Genomic DNA, 15,427 nt, shown 5'->3' on the forward strand with positions numbered 1-15,427 from the left:
ATCTCAGCCACCCATGTGAACCATTTTGGATTTGGGGATTGCAGATAAGGGATAGTCAGCCTGTATTATGTTTTAACTAACTTTTTAGCAGTTTAAATGCATGTGTATAGTATGATTGATTGATTGATTGTTTATTAACTTTTGTATAATCCATTATTTTAACTGTATTTTGTTTCCGCTTATCTTGTGAGCTGATTTGGGTCTCATATTTGGTGAAAATTAAGCAAAACAAATAAAAATAGTAGTAAGGGAACTACCTTCTTTCTCTAAATTCATATATCTATAAATTCTATAGAATTTCCTTTCTCTTATCCATGGTTCAGCTTTTTTTTGAACTCAAAGAATCAATGCTCTAACAGGAAAAAAAACCCCAATATTTGCATGAACTCTCATCACCCCGAATAAGTAACACAGAATGGGAACAATACTTGTGAGGTTCTTTCCTGCTCATCTGTCTACAAACCCCTCCATGGAATAGCTGGAAAGCACCCATACAGTCCAGGATAGCCAGACAGCTAAGTGGATGTAGCCCTACATATGACAGTAAACAGAAGAGTTTAGAAAAAGGGGAGAAATTAAATTAAAGAAAAATAAAAAAGAGGATATTATTATTATTATTATTATTATTATTAACCTTTATTCATAAAGCGCTGTAAATTTACACAGCGCTGTACATGTAATCTTTTTAATTGGACGGTTCCCTACCCTCAGGCTCACAATCTAGAAAGACATGACACAAAAGGAGAAGGGAGTGGTGGTGGGGAAGGGGCCTTTCTAGTAGGATAATACATATAAAATACATAGCAATACAGGAAATGATTCAATAAAACAGACAACAAAAGAGCATCAAATAGCAAGTGATAATTATGCAATGCCTGGGAACGCTTCTCTGAACAAGATGGTCTTCAGCTCCGTTTTGAAACTGGTTACAAGTACCAGAACGGAGGGCCCTAGTTGGAAGGTGAGGAGAAATAAGGTCTGATAAGTAAGGAGTGCAGAAGGATGGTAGGCAAGACATTTTGTTCCCCAAAAGCAATAATAAGTTTGCTGTTGTGTTCCTTCAACTCAACATATGGCTACCCTGTCATAGATGCTTCTTAGCAACCTGTATTCAGAAGAGATTTCCCATTGCCTTTCTGTAAGGCTGAGAGAGTGTGGCTTGCCGAAGGTTACCAAGTTACTTTCCATGGCTGGGCAGGGATTTCAACTCTTGTCTCCCAGAGTTTAAAGGCCCTTTCACACTGAACAATTATAGTACTATGATTCCACTTTAACTGGCATGGCTGCATCCTCTGGTATCCTGGGGTTTGTAATTTGGTGAGGCATTCATAGTCTGGCAGAGAGTTCTAAATATCTCACGAAACTACAAATCCCAGGTTGTCATCATGGTAGTCAAAGTGCACACAGCATTATAACTATGACAAAGTTGACAGTTTCTTTCTTTAATGTATTTTTCAGAATCCCACCAGTCTTATTGTCCAATCTCAGGACAATTGATTAGTAAGGCCTTCTTCCCTCAAGTATAGAAATTTGTGCACATTTTAATAGGTTTTTTTCATTGTGCTATTTTTACACATTTTCCACATCTACTAAAATTAGCTATAAACTAGAGGCTTCAATATCAGGAAAGGTGGTAAATCCACTCCAGTGTTAGCATGAAATTGCTGAATCCTATCCCCAAAATAGCTTTAGCATCTTGAAGAACCACTTTAAAGTTTGGACTAAAGCCCAGATGAGACTCACTGACATGGGAGCCACAAGCCATCACTGATGAAAGTGACTGCACAATTTTTCCCCATTTGCATGTTTCACTGTGAAAACACAGTGAAGAAATGCATTAAATAAATTATAATTTAAATAAATAAACATTCTCAAAACATAGTTTTTGTGGGTTTTTTGGGCTATGTGGCCATGTTCTAGAAGAGTTTATTCCTATAGCCCAAAAAAACCAACAAAAAACTATGGATGCTGGCCATGAAAGCCTTTGATTCCAAAAACATTATTGGAAGACTGAATTTTCTGTCTGTAGAGTGTTTCTATTTTAACACAATAATGAAGGATATTCTTAATTAGTCTAAAACTTTGTCATATGTTAAAATTTTACATTGTACAGAAGCATCCTGAGACCAAGAAGAAATGGAGAAAACTAAAAATAAGGTAGACATATATATTCTAATCTAAATCAGACCTTGATGTGCATCAGCAAAGATGGTAAAAGGCCTGGTTTTTCTTAGAACTCACACACAACCTATGAGAGGGTTGTATTGATACAGGACCAAAACTTGGTCTCTATTTTCTTTTCTTTTTAATGTGACAGCAAATAGATGTAAAAACCATTGTCTCCATGCAGTCCACTCTTTGTCCCAGAGAAACACATTCCTCCATAGCTCAGTTACTAAGGACTCATTCCCATTATCTTTTAAACTGGATCGTGAATCGGTTTGAAACCAGGGACAACCCTGGATCCCACTTAATCTGAATCGCTGAAGCGATTCTGAGAGAGGGGGCCATGTGTCAGATCCATTTAACACACATCTTTTTGACACTGTTTTTTTCTGCTTCTTTTTCAATAAATTGAATCTGCTCAAATGTGAACCACATGTGGATCAGAATCGATTCAAATTTCCCCTTCAGCCGGTTGGAACCAAATAATTTTGAGTCGATTCATTTGTGAATGGGAACCACAAGTGGATTATTTTGGAGGGAAAAATGAATTTGTGGCAAACGTAGTGAAAAAATGCAATTGGGGCAAATGTAGTGGGAACCACACTCCATTGTCGAATCAATCTATTGATTCGGATCACACACCGATTTATCTGTAAGTCGGAATGGGGCCTAATATTAGTGGGGATGTTCTTTTTTGCGTTTTTGTTTTCCTGTAGGTAGGATAGTGGAAATCTTTCAATCCCAATTTCACTTCATTTCTCCAAATCTCAGCTGTGTATTTTGCCTATCCTTGCTTTGTTTTAGGCTACAAGACTGAATGGTTGTACACTGCAAAGTTATAGCATGGGATATCTGTCAGAGGGTGGATGATGGGGAGGAGCCAGGTTGGGGTCCTGCATGGGAAGATGCCAGACAAAAGGACCATGGGGAAACCCCAAGGGAAGGGGAGGCCACAGAAACAGGAGACTCAGCTGTGACAGGGGCAGGCCTGGGGGAGGGGGATGGTGTGCAGGCTAGAAAAGAGGAAGAGGACTCCAGGGAGGGGAGAAGGAGCCAAGGAAGACGCCGGAGTGGACAGAGATTATGGGGTATGAGGAAGAGATTACCTGGGAGTTCATGATGCTTGGATGGCAGACTTGTCGCGCCAACACCTGAGAGGTAGAGGGGGAAGTAGTGGGAGTGATGGGCTCCAAGAACACAGAGTAGAAGGCTTCTTTGAGGATTGCATCCACCCAACCACCTTCGAAGCCAACGAGGCGCCCTATCAAACTCGCCTGGTAATTGGACCCGGACCCTGCCTGTGCTGGGATATTCAAGGGTGGTGTTGGCTGGTGGGACGTCACCCAGGGCCACAGACATGAGCTGAGCCAGAGCCTGAAGGAGAAGGGTTAGGCCCTAAGCCTTTGATACTTGGACTGGGAAAGTAGATGGTCGGCGAAGTAACCGGCCCACCACGTGGGAAACTGAAAGTGATATATTTGGTGCTAAAATAAAGGTGGTTTATTGTTTCTTCTCCTTCCGCCGTTATGGAACTACCTGCCAACCCCACCCCAACCGAAGTAGCCATGGGCCCTGTGACAATACCACTTTCATTTTTATGGCTCGATCCATGGAAACCAATGATTCATACCTGGGTGTGATGATGGGTGTGTGGTACTCTCTGCCAGAAAACTCTAATACACTCCTCAAGCTACAGTTTGGAGTATCCTGTTAAAAGAGTAAAGTAGAAGTTATCCTCAGTCTATCCATCCATCACTTTATTGTTACTCTGGCTTTTTTGCAGCCTGGGACTTTAACTTACAGGTAAAAATACCTGTAGTTAAAAAGAAACAAAAGTTGAAATTAAAATTATATGAAAAGAGTGTAGGACCATAAAAAGCTTTTCTCTTGTTAATAATCAGTTCCCAAAGGAAAAGAAAGGTCTTAATCTGTCATCATGAGAACAGTAAAGAAGAAACCATCATAGAACTTTACCGCACTGGCCCTGGAAAGGGCCTGTAGCATTGCAAAATGGAACGTTCTGAGGACGCTCGGTGGTGGGGAAATGCATTTTACTGCACAGCAGGAACGCTGCTGCTGCCGCCATGCATCCCCATCCCGTTCTGGATGTATTCCCCAGGGGGCGATTTCCGGGAACGCTTTTCAAGTGTTCCCAAAAATCGCCCCCTCTGGGACACAACTGGAATGGGATGGGGACGATTGGCGGCAGTGGCAGCATTCCCGCTGTGCAATAAAATGCGTTCCCCACTGTTGAGCATCCTCAGAACGTTCCCTTTTGGAATGCTACAGGCCCTTTCCAGGGCCAGTGCGGTAAAGCTCTAGGAATGGTAAGGGCAGCCATGGAAGAACTAAATAGGGAACCTAAAGTGTAAAGATATACAACTGAGTGCTAAAGTCAGAATCGGCCAAGCCATCATATTCCCCATCTCCTTGTGTGAGAGCTAGACAGTGAAGAAAGCCATTCAAAAGAAAATCAACTCATTTGAGATGTGATACTGAAGAAGACTGCTGAGGATACCATGGACAGCTAGGAAGACAAGCAAATAGGTCCTCAATCAGACTGAGCCAGAACTCTCCAGGAAGCCAGGATGATGAAACTAAGGCTGTCATATTTTGGCCACATCAGGAGAAGGCATGACTCACAAGAAAAGACAATAATGCTGGGGAAGGGAAAGGGCCACAGAAAGAGTGGAAGACTGCATGCCAGATGGCTATACTGAATCAGGAAGGTCACGGGCCTAAATTTACAGGACCTAAACAGAACAGCTGAGGATGGAGGTCTTGGAGATGTCTTTTCCACAGGGTTGCCATGAGTTGGGGCTGACTCAGTGGGGGTTAGTTAATAACAACAATCTCCTGTACTTTGGTCAGGGTGCTGCCAAACTATAAAGGTAAGTTGTGGAGGGGGAGGGATCCCAACAAACGTGCCTGTCTTAAGGAGCCCAACCTTTTAAAGTAACTTGAAAGTCACTTGTGGCCATAAGGCTACAAATTCAAAAGTTCTGACACTATTTTCCCCTTCTTGATATGTCTGCCTGTATACACATAAATGGATGACTTGTGAATTCCCAAAACATATTTCATCCATGATTATAAAGTGGCAGAATTTTGACAGGTTATTTCGCTTACAGGAGAATATATGATGATGTGGGTCGTACTTCTTTCTTTCTTTCTTTCTTTCTTTCTTTCTTTCTTTCTTTCTTTCTTAAGATTTAAAATTTGCTAATTTGCTTTCTGAATTTTAAAAAGACTAACATTTATTTATTGCTGAGATCTGAAAAAGCAGATGTTTGGAGCCTATTGTGTTCTTTTCATTCCTTTTTTCCCCCTTTTTTTAGTCTAATAGCTGTTAGGTAATTAGTCATTTATATCCTTGTTAATAAATTATTCATCCACTTCATTAGACATTTAGCTGTCTTGGGGTCTTCTTTTTTTAAAAAAATGTTTGCAGCTGCTTGGTACATTAAGCTGAATCATATGATAATGCATATGTAGCTGAGATTAAATGTAGCATTAACACTCTAACTAGATGTGACATTAGGAAATCTATCTTCCATGATCAGGTGCAGCATCACAGTGCAGCAGCATCAGAAAACTGACCCCAGTGCCTCAAAAGAACTACTGCGGGTATCTCACCTGGGCTCTCTGTTTAAGAAGCAACTGAGAATAGTCATTTTAATTTGGAGTTCTGAAATGTGACTTTTTTGGCTCTAGAATCTCTTAGCCATCTTGATCAGCAGTATGCACAGTTTTGTGTGCCTTCATCTCACTACATTTAATGCAGAGCTTTATCCTTAAGGAGGGTAAATAGTGCAAAGTTGAGTACATACTTTTATGAAATATTTTTATTGTCCTATTTTCCCACCTCTCACCTCCAAACACAGAATTTTACAGAGTTTATGTGATGATGTGCTGTACTACCTGTTACCCAAGGTCAGCCCACCTGATATCAATTTAATATTAAAAGGGACACTGAATGACCTGGAAAGGCAACCCAAATGTGGAAGTCTGGCTATACCATATTTCAAAATCTGATTGGCTCTAGCAAGGGAGGAAGCAAAGGAACCCACCACAATGAAATCATCCAAGGCATCATCATAGCCCTTTTTGTCTATGGAGGGCGATGATGGGATCCCAGCAGAATGAGATGGATGTGCATACAAAGACAAAGGACACTTCTCCAGTAGCAGAAGATTTCCTTTGTCTCAGATATTCACACCAATTGTCCAAACATTTCCCTCAGTCCCTTGACCATTCTTCTCTCTTGGGAAATCATCTTGCAGTAAATTAATCCATTAATTCTAAGATTACTGCCCCAGCCTATGATTTCGGATATATATACCACCACCTAGACAATAACAGTTGGGTCTAGTTTGGATTCTCTAGACAATAAACCAGCCATCCCACTTGCCGAGGTGGCTATTGGGCCATCTCTGTTCCGGACACCTATCACTGAGAACTACGCATCAGGATTGGTACCATATTACCATTAGCAAAGCCGCCTCTTTTCCCATTCTTCCACCTTTGCTTCTTTAGGTGTGTGTGTGTGTGTGTGTAGGAGTGTATGCTTGTGTGTGTGTTACTTATTTTCTTAATAAAACTACAAAAACTATTTGGAATTGCCTCTGGAGTTCTGTGCGATTTGGAAACAGTATAAAAAGGGTTAAGATCCCAAGGCTGAATGTTGTCCCAGCCAACCAAGGTATTTTATTTGAGCTGCATTAATTCCCCTATTAAGAATTATTTGTGGGTGCCTTCTCAGGACCCCCAGCTTTTTGGGTAACACACACACACAATTTTTCTTACCTTAAAAAAAAAAAATTCAGGATAGAAAGTTGTAATGCTTTTTCTATATCTATTGTCTGGTAGGACTAGAAACTCTCTGTGATGCACCTATTGTATCTCAAATCAAAACTTGTAAAAGTTAGTTTTGGGGGATATAACATGATACCCCAAAATATAACTCTCATGTAAGTTCTGGAAGGTGTTGCAGTCCCAAAAATACCATTTCGAAGCTCTGCCTACATGAGTGTAGTGATTGTAGATGAACTGCAACCTCTCAGGATTGGAATATTCTTTAGTTGTGTGTATGTGTGAGAGAGAATGGGGTGAATCTTCCTACTGCTACACTTCAGAATTAATGCAATTTGACACCACTAACTGTCATGGATCCATCCAATGGAATCTTGAGATTTGTAGTTTGTTTTGGCACCAAAGCTCTCTAATAGGGAAGGCTAAATATCTCACAAAACTACAGATCTCAGAATTTCATAGTATTGATCCATTAACATTGCCAAACTGCAATAATTCTGCAGTGCAGATGTAGCCCTATTCTTTGGAGCCTCTCTGAGTGTGAAGGATATCTTATGATTATTTTATTGGGTACTTTACATGGAATCTCTTTGTTGGTATCTTGTTTTTGCATGACCTTGTTTTGATTAATTGCTTTGAGTTGCCCCACATGTCGTAAAACTATGGTTTTAATCTTCTTCTAGATATTTAGGTCCAGAAAGATGATGCAGAGGTAGAGGTAGAAAATAAATAGAGGTGGGATACAGACCACCCAAAAAGGGTGGTCTGCCAGCACCTCCTTTTCCACCGGTGGGAAGCAGCAGCAGATAAACTGCACGGCTTCCCGCCAGCGGAAAAAGAACCTGCAAAAAGTGGGTTCTTTTTCGTCACGGTTGCTATGCCTGAGTGCGCAAATGGCACACTAGTGACGTTGCAAGTGTGACGCGACGTGCGGACACTATGTGTCCATCATGTCATAATGGCAGCACCCATGTAGACATGGCACCACCATTTTGACGCCGCCGTGACGTGCTAGGGTTGCGGGGCGTGTGGTGGTGCCACCCTCATGCAACCCTAGCACGAATCCAGGCTGGCGCAAAGCGCCGGTCTGGATAGCATCATAGCTCTAAAAATTGTGCCTAAGAAGATTGCTCACTAGTTTGTTAACACTACCCATGTAGTAGAGGAAGGAAGATAGCTATAAAAGTATAACACCACAGTCTCATGGCCTAAGAATAGAACTGGCTCATGTGTTAACAAAATTACACATGCCAGTGGTTAGTTTAAAACTTATGTCAAAACAATTGAAACCCATTTGGGGGGAATCTTAGCATGGCAATGAACTCAAGGCTGGAGTTGGTTTCAGTATGATGGTATATATGTGAAAACAGTGTGGTGTTTTGTCAGTTACAATGTTGATATAATGAGCTTCACAAATAAACGGTATTGAAAACGTTCATTTGTGAAGCTCGCTAAACACTAGTCAGGTACTAAGGATTATTGTTACTAATATTAGACACACAGTCCCCAAATAAATTGTTGAAAGCACAGAAGCATGTCCTTTAAAATAAAATCCTCCAAACCACCTAAGAACAGTGTTAAATATATGATAATAACACTTCCTGAGGAACAAGTAGTAAATCCTGGTCCCACTAGAACTGAATAAATGCTTGCCTTGAGTGTCTATAGGTCTGCATCCACACCACAGAAATATTCTGGTTTGACACCAATTTAATTGCCCTGGCTCAATGCTATGAAGTTCTGGGAATTCTGTTTTTGTGAGACATTTAGCCTTCTCTGTCAGAGAGCTCTGGTGCCACAACGAACTACAGTTCCCCAAATTCCATAGCATTGCAGTTAAAGTGGTGTCAAACTGCATTATTCATGCAATGTGGATGCAGCCTAGGATGAGGAGTTCACCTCAGAACTTGTTAAATGAGTTACCCTTAGACCAAACAGTGCAAAAAATAAAAAGGAATTTTGTTATCATTGACCAAAAAATGCCTCCTTCAGCTCATAACTGTGTATCTGATTTGCTAGACACTCATAAGTATCCATGGTAAACACAACCAATAAAAGGCAATAATATTAATGTGTCGAATTTCCCCCAAAGTGTTTACACTTTTAAGAATTCTAGTTCCAATTTCTCTCCAGAGAGCTATGAGCACAGAGCTGTGGTGTTATGTGAATGTGTGAACTGTACTTAATGCTTTTGGAAGCATTGTCATTATTCAGTTTCCTAATGTAATTTCTCCTTTAAAAACAGTGGGGAGTGTAATTAAAGAAAAATAGCTATGACTTTCCAAGAGCTGAGGAGACTGGTTTACAAAGGAAATGTCAGGAATTCATTAGCAAAACAATTACATCTCCTTAAAAGAGACAGACATGTGTCAGCTGGTGAAAAAAATATGTAAGCCAGAATTTTATTCATGACATATGTGTACATAAATGTGGCTTACATGTGCATAGATTTTATTTTGGATGGGGTGCAAGATGCTATTCTGCAGCCTTTTGTTCATTGTTTGAAAACCTCCTCACTGTTGCTAAGCCCTAGGAAGAGCCACTGCTGGTGCTTACCAGTAAGGACTGGAGAGGTGGAAGGCAGTTCACACAATGCAGCTCTGAGGAGAAGGGTTAGGAGCTTTCATTACATTTGTGAATAGACTTTTATTTGCTTCTTCCTCTGAATGGAGATGAATTGGCCCTTCATTGACTGTCTTGCCTTCCTTCCCTCCAGGGTTTGACAGTTACAAGGAGGAAGGATTTTGATGTGATGCATCATTATTTCCAGCTGCCATTTTGGCTGATATTCTCTCTCTCTCTCTCTCTCTCTCTCTCTCTCGGAGTTGGGGTGCTCTAGAATTAGGGAAACCAAACTGACACATTTGTGGGCAGTTTGAGGTACTTTTGGCCAGTGATCTGAAGGCTCCAGGGGCTTTAGGGGGTGCGCTTAGGGGTCCAAAGGGCCTCGCTCAGCCTAACACTTTCCCTTGGGATAAGGATTGCATGCCATCCAAAAAAACCAAAAAAAGATATACACAAGGATGGACATAGAACATGCTTGATGTAGGATTTTGGCCTCAGTATGGGCCAGTAAAGACCGGCACTAAAAGCCGCCTTCTGGGCAGCTGTGAGCAGCTTAGAGGTGTGGTGTGCACATACCGCATACCCCCATGATGCCCTGAAGGTGCGCAGAGTAGCCACACATTAGCCAGCTTCTGGGCATTTTGAGGGCATGGCGGTTACACACCACAAATCCTCAACATTCTAGGAAGCACTGTGGAGCGATGGAAGAGCCACTAATGGCTTTTCCATGGCTGAAAAAGGAGTGATTGCTCCTTTTCCAGATGGCGCTGCAGCAGATTGGCACTGTGGCATGCAGCTGCCTCAGCCCCAATCCAGCTTCAGGAGGGGTAGCTTCAAGCCTCCCCTTCCGGAATGTGTATTTTGAGCCTGTGTTGGGAATGATACAACATCCATAAAGGATTATCCAGGATTTGAAAGAAATGGATCAAACTGTGTCCTCTGGCGATGAGCAGAGCCTCAAATCATGTTAACTTTTATTTTGCTTTTGCCCACATCAGTATTTAAGTCTGGGAACAGACACTTTCTTTTCTTAGAAGGCCCCCAAGAGAAAGCAGAACTTAAAATGGTAGCTCCAACACACCTACATACATTAGCACTGCTGGGGCATCCCATTTTATCAACAGCCCTAAATGCTCTAAAGGCATCACATCTGATCTTGGAAGCTTAGAAGGATCAGCCCTATTTGGTACTTGGATAAGAGACCACCAACAAATACCAGATGCTGTAGGTTATATTTCTGAAGAAGGAACTGGAAAAACCACCTCTGAGAATTCCTTGCCTAAAATAACCCTGTGAAATACATTGGGGTCACCATAAGTCAATAAATGACTTGAGGGCATATGCACTCAAAGTAGGTAGAAGCAAACTAGTACAATGTTTTGCAAGGCCCAACTTAAAATCAGCGAAGAAGTGCACTGCAATTCAAGCTTGTAGATACAGTATCATAAATGATTGTATTACATTTTTTTTTAAAAAAGGGGGATTTTTGTTGAATCATTGCATGACCACAATGATAATGTAATCTAACGATATATTACTGTCAGGGATGTAGCAATAAGAGGGGACAAATGATATAATTGTCTCCCCAAATATGAATTCTGACATTCAATGAATTTTTTCTTCAGTCTCCAAATTTCTATCATTGCTGCAATTTGAACCTTTATTTGACCATTTAGAAATAATTTAGGCATCCAAAGAAAAGAGGCTGGCAAAGTTACCAAGCAAATACTAACACAGGCAAGCAAAATGAACAATTTGAGAGACTAAGGAGTGTCCTAGGATGTGGTGATGTTCACTTGACCAACATAATGATTAGTCATCAAGCCTTCATAGGAAATCACCATGTAGGTTGTGATGAAATATGCACTGAAAACCCAATTTTTGGATTTGGGTCCAAAACACATTGCAGAAATAATCCAGTTCAAGGACCCTTTAATTGTCCTGCTCAGTGCCTGGGAATCCAGGGAACTGCAGTGGATTGTGGCACCTGAGCTCTCTGACAGAGAATACTAATTAATTCTCAAAAATACACTTCCTAGAATTCCCTATCAGTGAGCCAGGGCAGTTAAAGCAGTCTCAAACTGGATTATTTCCACAGTATGATTTGGACCAAAGGTTGAATAAATCCATTGTGCGTCTCCAAACCATGCTGAAAGGTACATTGAGAAATTGTATTAGCCTACCAGAAATGTTTATTACTTTGTATGCTTAAACTTTGTCTTTTCCATGTTGTTGGGCTACAACTCGACATCTCAAGTGAAGTGTGTATGTGTGTGAGAGTTTTTAAAATTTTATTCCATAGTGATGTGTGGGTGTGTTTATTTTAATTTAAGGGTCTTCTGTGAGGATGAGACACAGTTTAGCCGTGGATTTCCTGCAACATCAGCAAGGGGATGAACTAGGTGGGTTTTGGATCCTTTTCAAATGTGAATATTTATGAACTCCCTTAGTGTTGAGTGTGGAATTAGGGGAGTGTGCATGCATGTGTGAAGCAGATGCTGAGATGCTATTTCCTTGTTTCTCTGGCTCAAAACACTGCCTTTCTCATCTTGTTTGACAACAACAACTTTTTCACCCTGTACTCATAGGTATGTGTAGAATTGTATTCTCTGGAGGTAACCATCTTTTCTCTATCTTGAGTTACAACTAACATCACCACACTGAGTTCCCTTCTGTAGTGTGAGCTAGATTTTCTGTCTTAATTTGCGAACAGAAAAATACGATCTGTGTGTGTGTGTGTGCGTGTGTCTCTGTGTGTTTGACTAAGACATTTTGAGCAACTGTGATTGATACTAAATTCATAACAACAGCAGGGCCACCTCATCCCTAGGTCTCAGATTTTGGCTTGGAAATCTCAAGGCCTGAGATGATCCTGACCTGACAAATTTATGCTGTTAAGCATTTTCTTATAAAATGTTATGGTTATAGTTATTAATTTAAAAAAACAACAACAACTAAAGGTAAAGGATTAGACAACTTTTAACTGTAGCTAGCCCATTTTTCATTAACTTCAAGACATAAAATGGATCATGCAGACATCTGAAACTTCACAGACTTCTTAATCGGGCAGAGGCACTAGAAATCACATAAGGGAGAAGAATTGGGAAGACTGTTGTGCCCAGAGCTGCATCTTATTTAAGAAGTTGTCTAAACTAGTTTTGGATGGTTTTAAGGAGGGTTGATACAAACAGAGGCCACCCCAGCAAGTCTCAGGAGACTTGAAACAAAAAGTAAAATCACACTATTTTTGTTTCTCCTTTAGTATAGTAGGATGACTTGCACAATAGGAATTTAATTTCTAGCCACTGCTATTTTATTTTCACAAATATCTTTCATATGTAAAATATTGTATTTTGTGTGTGTGTGTGTATGTGTGTATAAAAATAATTAAAATTTTACATAATATAATACATTTTGCTACAATACATAATACTAAACTCTTATTTAAATTTACATATTTACATTGTTGTTCCTTCCTTTTATCGTTATCGATTCTGTACTTTTCACGTTAATACATTGTTACTTTCTATTATCATTACATTTTTAATTATTCTTCACATGTATATTTCTTGTACATTAAAAAAAATCATTCTTCTTTTCAGCCTTAGTAAAACCTTTGCTGATTTATTTTATTCTACATGTTACTAACTGTTACCAAGTGAATTGTTCTTTTTGATCTGGTTTCTTGTAAGCACCAGAACATAATTTCTAACTAAAATACGAGGGTCATTCAACAAGAACTTAGCCTCACCGCCCGATGGCACTGCTGTTACAAAAGAGTTTTACCATTGTGCAGTACATTCTTTTAGAAGCCTACTGTCAAAGTTTCAGTCAATTCCCTTCATTTGTTTTGTTTTGATAGCCTTTGGAAACGAGCGTGTTGGTCGGTTTTACAAAAATGGAAAAAGAGCAGTATCGTTCGGTGAGTCGATTCTTGTTTTTGGAAGGGAAAACATGCAGCGAAATCATAGAGCGCTTGGATGCTGTGTACGGTGACTCTTCTCCTTCAATGGTGACCATCAAGAATTGGTTCAATGAGTTTTTTCATGGCCACACATCGATTTTTGATGAGCCACGCCCAGGTGCCTGTTCTATCAGCCAGAAAGGTGATGGCCACCGTTTTCTGGGATTCACAAGGTGTGATCCTCATCGATTACCTCGAGAAGGGTAAAACAGTCACGGGGCTCTTCTATGCCGACTTATTGGGCCGATTCGATGCCGAATTGAAGAAAAAACAGCCCCGTTTGGCGAAGAAAAAAGTGCTGTTCCACCACGACAACGCGCCGGCTCACACCTCCGTGGTCGCCATGGACAAATTGGTTGAATTGGGCTACGAATTGCTGCCCCATCCACCGTATTCTCCAGATTTGGCCCCCTGTGGCTTCTTTTTGTTTCCAAACCTGAAAAAGTCACTCACTGGGGAAAAATTTGGGTTGAATGAGGAGGTCATCGCCGCCATGGAGGCCTATTTTGCAGACCTCGGGAAAACGTATTTTTCGGATGGGTTGAAAAAGTTGGAGCATTGCTGGGCCAAGTGTATCGAGCTAAAAGGAGACTATGTTGAAAAATAAATTGCCACTTTTCCAAAATGTTCGTTTTTCTTTTGTAGGCTAAGTATTTATTCAGTGACCCTCGTATATTAATTTATTATTTTGTCATTACCCATTTTTGGTTTATTTTGTCATTACTCATGAAAACATCTGTTTTATATTGACTGATGCCCCAACTCTTTTGTTCCTTTATTTTTTATCTCTGTCCCTCCCATGAAATTTGTCTCTCTGTTTACATCTTTGTTTACTATCCTTTGTGACTGTCCTCATTATAGGGAAATCTGATCACTTCACTTTGCTTCATCTGTATCCCTTGCTTTACATATAACAGTTTCAGTGTGTACCAGGGGTAGTCCCACTCCAAAACCTAGAACAGGGGTAGGCAACCTTTTTGAGCCGGGGGCCGGGATGCTGTCCCTCAGACAACTGGGGGGGCCGGAGGCAAAAAATAAATAATTAAATATTTTTTTAAAAAAATTAAATAAATAAATAAACTAGGACAAATGTAGGACAAAATTTTCAAATGGAGGACACTTTTTAAAAAAAATGGCAGACATGCAAAAAAAATTGTTGATTTTTTTAAAAATGTTAATATAAATGCATGTTTCTGAGGCTTCTATAGACAATTGCCCCCCCTTGCCCCCTCACGCGAGAGGCCAAAGGCCCCGGTGGCAATCGGCAGCAGGATCAGGCTGGGGCCGGTCCCAAGGCCTCGCCGGGCCAGATTCGGCCCACGGGCTGTAGGTTGCCTACCCCTGACCTAGAAGAATGCACTGCATCATTTTCAGCCCATCAGGAGCTCCGAGGTGTGTCCACATCACTTCCTGACATTTTTGAGGCTGTGTTTTTTTTCAGGGAGAATGGCACTTTTGGGGTAAGGTTTGGGCCAGTTTTCATTAATTTTTGGCTGAAAAAAGTGTGCTAGATGCGGGGACATAGACAGGATTTTGGGAAGGGGGGGGTCCAGACTAAGTGCCACCATTATAATGGGGCTTGGGCATGGCGGTGCAGCAGCACACGCCATTCATTGTATCTAATGGAAGGGGGGGTCCGGACTACGTCCCTGCTAGATGACAGACCTTTGAAGGGTACAGAAGGGCTGCACTGAGCCCCCATAGGAGACTGTACAGGCTGTATTAATCCCACCCTGAATGCAATGGCCTCTCCAAACCCAACCTTCCTATGCTGACTTGAAAGGTGAGGAGAGGCGTATTGCTGAATATGCTTATGACACTGAGTGGGCAAATTCTAGGGTTTGGGGGCTAATTGGCTATCTCCAGGACCCATTATCCTAAATCTTATTATTTAGTTCTGACTTCAGTAGTTCCACTGCA

At 40.9% G+C, this 15,427-nt stretch overlaps 1 long non-coding RNA gene across 1 annotated transcript in view; it reads right to left on the bottom strand.

Annotated features, from left to right (window-relative positions):
* Window positions 1-689: 689 nt before the first annotated feature.
* The window catches only part of LOC149312988 (uncharacterized), a 69,361-nt gene continuing 54,623 nt past the window's right edge, over window positions 690-15,427 (bottom strand). Inside the window, exons 2-4 of the long non-coding RNA XR_016281447.1 lie at window positions 3,797-3,873; window positions 3,273-3,317; window positions 690-950 (exon numbers count right to left, since the gene is read on the bottom strand). This is a non-coding gene — a long non-coding RNA (uncharacterized LOC149312988). The remainder of the gene's footprint in view (window positions 951-3,272; window positions 3,318-3,796; window positions 3,874-15,427) is intronic.

Source organism: Sceloporus occidentalis, unplaced genomic scaffold (genome assembly GCF_023333645.1).
Source record: "Sceloporus occidentalis isolate IW3139 unplaced genomic scaffold, rSceOcc1.0.p SCAF_5, whole genome shotgun sequence".
NCBI lineage: Eukaryota > Metazoa > Chordata > Lepidosauria > Squamata > Phrynosomatidae > Sceloporus > Sceloporus occidentalis.